This window comes from Chionomys nivalis, chromosome 4 (assembly GCF_950005125.1).
Source record: "Chionomys nivalis chromosome 4, mChiNiv1.1, whole genome shotgun sequence".
NCBI lineage: Eukaryota > Metazoa > Chordata > Mammalia > Rodentia > Cricetidae > Chionomys > Chionomys nivalis.
The window spans coordinates 116,551,640-116,557,207 of record NC_080089.1 but is presented as its reverse complement, the minus strand read 5'-3'; positions in this window follow the sequence as shown (position 1 = coordinate 116,557,207).

Sequence of the window (5,568 nt, the reverse complement as noted above, 5' to 3'; positions counted from 1 at the left end):
CGGAAGCTCCGCCCCGACGTCCTGCGTGACCACCGATTGGTCGAGGGGACGGACGGACTGACGTGCGTCTGCGCATGCTCTGTGGCTGAAAGCATGGCGGCGGCGTCTTGGTTCCGGTTACTGCTTCTCGGACACGTGCTGTGAAGTTGGCGTTTCAATTTCTCCTTTCTCGTTTATTTGGTTTTGGTTTGGTTAGGTTTGAGACAAATTTGTCAGTATTGACTCTAGGCAGGTCTCTCGCTCGCAGCAACGCTCCTGCCGTAGTCCCCCGAATGCTGGCATGGCAGGACGGTCACCCCTGAGCACTTTAGGGACAGGAGGGCCACAAGGCCTGTGCGTTCTATTCAAACTGCCGCCCCACTTCACTTTGCTTCTGTATCTGCAGATTTGATGATCAGCCGAATTGGTGGCGCGCGCCCTTAATCCCCGCACTCGGGAGGCGCAGGCAGAAACAATTCTAAATTCCAAGCCTGCTTGCTCTTCAAACCGAGTTCTGTGCCAGCCGGGGATACATAGAGTGACCCTATTTTAAAAAGCAAATTTAAGGGACATTGGAAAGAAAAGAGGGACGTGGTTGGGTCCAGAATCCCAGGTGTCGCCATACCCATAGATTAGTCACGTTTCCTTTACAGATCTTAGATTGAATCATTTGAGAAGAAATCTCCCCCTCCACCCTTTCATGTTGCTTCTTTTACATTTATTTTTGCTTGTGTGAGGGCGCGAGTGCCCCGGGCGTGTGTGGAGGTCAGTACTCGTGGGAGTAAGTTTTCTCCCTCCACAGCGTAGGTCCCTGGGACTGAACTCAGGTCGTTAGACCTGGCAGCAAGCCCCTTTACCCACTGAGTCATGTCACTGACCCGAATTATATAGTTTTCAAAGACATGAACAAGAGTGGCCATACCAGTACTTTTTCGGATTTTTGTTGTTTGTTAAGACAGGGTTTCTCTAAGTAACCCTGCTGCCCCGGAACTAGGTAGACCAGGCTGACCTTCAACTCAGATCCAGCTGCCTCCGTCTTCCAGGTGCAGGGATTAAAGGCGTGGGCCACCATGCCCAACCTTTTTTTTTTTTCTAATAATAGCACAAACTGGGAGCTGGAGAGACCCATAAACAAGAGAATGGATAACTTTTGGTAGCCTGTAGCAGCAAAATCTCTGAGATTTTGGAACAGTATGGTTGAAAGTAACATAGAACCCTAAGTGAAGTAAACAGATAAGAAGGATAGTTACTATATTGTTTTATTTTACATAAGAGTCACAGCTGGCAAAGCCCTGAGTGTCTAAAGTATGAATCGTGGCTCTGAGAGGTCTGAGAGGTGTCTTAGCGCTAGGTCAGGAGTTCAAATCTCCTAACACCCACATAACTATTCTATGGGTATGGTGACCAGCCTCTAAGCCCAGCCCACAGGAGGCTGAAGCAGTCAGATCCCAGGGGCTCACTGGCCAAAGGACCTGACCTGCTTGGTGAGCTCCATGTCCCACAGCAGACCTTGTCTTAAACAATAAGACAGGGGCTAGAGAGATGGCTCAGAGGTTAAGAGCATTGCCTGCTCTACCAAAGGTCCTGAGTTCAATTCCCAGCAACCACATGGTGCCTCACAACCATCTGTAATGGGGTCTGGTGCCCTCTTCTGGTCTGCAAGCATACACACAGACAGAATATTGTATACATAATAAATAAATATTAAAAAAAAAAAAACAATAAGACAGAAGGGAATGAAGGCAGATACCGGGAGCCACCCACTGGCTTTTGCAGCGACGCACACACAACTGAACATGCATGGACGTGCACACGCGTGGGAACAAGCAAGAAAAACCAGCAAACTAGTGTCAATCTTGTTTTTCCATGGTGCAGGCCACAGTTGCTGGAGGTGGCAGGCTTTTGAGGCTTGCCATCCCTTCACCCACCAGTACGGTGCAGGAGTTACTTTGTGCGGCCGTGCCCTTTTTTTCTCCAAGTGTGTATTAACTTTAAAATTTTTTTTTGAAAAGAAAAATCCTTTTTTTTTCTTTATGAGAGTTCCCTGGCCCTACCGCAACCAGAGAATTGAAGGCAGTTTGGGGGAGGGCTGAGATGGCTTGAAATCCAGTGGTATAGTGAGCACGCTTTGGGAAACACTGGGGAAGTCCCTCAGTTTACAGGACTTTTCCATGGATACGAAGTTTGAATTATGTCACCCCATTCCCATCCCTTCACTGTTCTCCTTTGCCTTGAGGATGGACAGCATAACTAAGGTCCCCCCATCATCTCACCCGGACACCCTCCGATGTTCTAATACCTTCTGCTTCCTCCTGGAAAGAACAGAGCATGTCCCTGAGGGGATGTCTCAAGACCTTTACCAAGAAGCATCAGGCTGTTTCAGATTCCTTACAAGCTCCATTTCATTGTTGAACTAACCTTCTCCAAGCAAGTCTTGTCCTTGGTCTAGGCAGCAGTTCTCAACCTGCGGGTCGTGACCTCTTTGGGATCCAAAGACTCTTTCACAGGGGTCGTCTTAAGACCATCGAAAAACACAGATATTTACATTACGATTCATAACAGTAGCAAAATTACAGTTATGAAGTAGCAATAAATTTTATGGCTGGGGGGTCACCACAGCATGAGGAACTGTATTAAAGGGCCAAAGCATTAGGATGACCCTAGCTTGTGTCAAGTAGACAAAAACAAAACAGCACACTGGGTGCCTTCCTCAGTCACTCTTCACTGTTTTTTTGAGGCAGGGTCTCTCACTGAACCCAGAGTTTGCCAGTTCCGCTGGGCTGGCCACTGAGCCCCGGAAATGCCCTTGTCTCCACCTGCCGGCCCAGCATGACCGCTCAGCCCATCAGCCCTAACTTCTCATGTGTGTGAAGGGGAACCAAGTTCAGGCCTTTATGGTCATTGAGCCCCTTATCTAGTTTGTACTAATGTGGGGGGGAAGGGGTCCCCTTGGAGGCCAGAGAAGGTATCCAGTAGTCCCCTAAGGCGACAGAGGTACAAGAAGTAGCTGTGAGCTGGGCACTGAACTCTAATTCTCTCCAAGAGCACAAGAAAGTTCTTAACTTCAGAGTCTTCTCTGTAGCCTCAGATGAACCCCACTTCAGTTTCTTAATTGCTACATGTGTGAGCATTCTGCATGCCAGCTTCCAAGTACCAAGCACAAACACACTCGGTACCCGCAGAGGCCAGAAGAGGGCATCACATCCCCTGGAACTGGAGTTTAATAGCCGGTTATGAGTTGCTTTGTAGGTAGGTCCTCCGCAAGAGCAGCAAGTACTAGAAACCACTGAGCCATCTCAGCCCCTCTCAATAAATCCATCAGCCCAAGACGTCTGCCTTTGCTGGAGAGCAAAGAGCGAAGTGGTGCCGTGTGAGAAACTCCAAGAAAACGCTTTCCATCGGGGCAGGTCCGGACTGGAAATCCTTGCTACCCTGCAACTCCCTGCACAAGCCCCTCTCCACCCTGGCCCTGTCATATCATACCCAGAGGGCAGCGGAGAGGGCGGGATCAGAGAGGCAAGCTGGAGGACTGGCAGGACTTGATTGGGCTGGCTCCAATCAGAGTGTTTCTCAAAGTTTGTTTGTGTTCTGTTATTTGCTCACAGTGGGTGTTCTGGCCCTGTCTTCCAGTGTAGACAGCATGTGGTACCTGTGTTCTGTTAGTAGAACTAGGTCCTGGGAAGCTCCACTGCCCCTCTCTGTTGATGTTGGCTAGATTAGCCTCTAGTCCCCTTCCCTCTGTGAAACTTCAAAGCTCTCTGTACGCAGGGTGTGGTGGTGCACACTTGTGATCCCATCTACTTGGGAGACTAAGGCGGAAGCAGCAAGGCTGGGCTGTACTAATGTGCACAGATCTGAGTTGGAGATCAGGTGTGAATGTGTGCAAAACAGTACCTCAGTGTGAGCAGCAGTAGTGACAGAGAGCCAGTGGTGTGTGTGTGTGTGTATGCATGCGTGTGCATGTGTGTGTCTGGGTGGTAGACATTTGGGGGTATAGCATAGGGTCTGGATATCTGTAGGAGGAGCACAGATGTAGGGGCCATGAGAGTTAGAATAGCTGGGACAGTGTATGAGTGTGGGATGGGTGTGGCTTTATGAGTGTGTAAACACAAGCAGGGTTGAGTGGAACACAGCTGAGTGAGGGCTTACACACTTACAGGTGTGAGAAACAAAGACACATTATAGGACACATGACTTGGGCAGGAGAGACACTTAGAGCTGGCTTTCTTACCTGTACAACTAAGAACTTGTTATCTGACCATGATCCTGAGCCCTCAAGAGCTTTTACAGTAAGCACAGAGAATGTTCTGGTTTTATTAGACACATTTTTTTAATATTTATTTATTATGTATACAATATTCTGTCTGTGTGTATGTCTGCAGGCCAGAAGAGGGCATCAGACCTCATTACAGATGGTTGTGAGCCACCATGTGGTTGCTGGGAATTGAACTCAGGACCTTTGGAAGAGCAGGCAATGCTCTTAACCACTGAGCCATCTCTCCAGGCCCCCACATCTTTGTTTTTAAAGTCATAAACTGGGAGGCTTCTAGGAGTCAGAGATTAGCAAGTAAAATCAAAATATTTGACATTCATTTTTAAGATTTGTTTTTCTTTTATTTAAAAAGATTTTTATTTGCTAACTTTATGTATGTGGCATTTCATTTGCATGTCTGGCTGTGTACCACATGCATTCAGTGCTGGAGGAAGCTAGAAGAGGGAATCAGGCCCCTGGTACTAGAGACACAGACAGTTGTGAGCTGCCATATTGGTGTGGGGAACTGAACCCAGGTCCACTAGGAGGGCAGCCAGTACTCTCCCCAATGAGCCACCTGTAGGAGAGCGGCCGGTACTCACACCAATGAACCATCTCTAGGAGAGCGGCCAGTACTCACACCAATGAGCCATCTCTCCAGCGCCTGTTTTTATTTCTGCTTTATGCATCTTTGTGAGTTGTGCAAGACCCTGTCTCAAACCTGAAACAAGGGCTGGGGAGATGGCCCAGTCAGTCAGTAAAAGACATGCAAACCAAAAGATCCATGTTCAATACCCAGAACTTGTTACTCAATAAAAATAAACTCTGGAATCCCAGCATGGAGGAGGCAGAGCAGAGCTACGTAATAGGAATTGTCTTCTTTTTAAAAATACCACCCTATCTCCTTAGGAGAAAGGGCTGCGTATTTAAATTAACAGATACGCTGTTGAGAGGAGGGGCAGGGCTGCGTCCCCGGCACCCGGCCGCCCGCATGGCTAGCTTATGCCTCGAAATAATTACACGGAAACTGTATTCTTTTAATTACTGCCTGGCCCATTAGTTCTAGCCTCTTATTGGCTAATTCTTACGTATTGATCTAACCCATTTCTAATATTCTGTGTGGCACCACGAGCTGGCTTAACAGGAAAGATCTTAACCTGCATCTGTCTGGAGTGGAAGAATCATGGCGACTGCCTGACTCGGCTTCTTTCTCCCAGCATTCTGTTCTGTTTACTCCACCCACCTAAGGGTTGGCCTATCAAATAGGCCTAGGCAGTTTCTTTATTAATTAACCAATGAAAGCAACAGATTAGAAAGAAATCACTCCCACATCAATA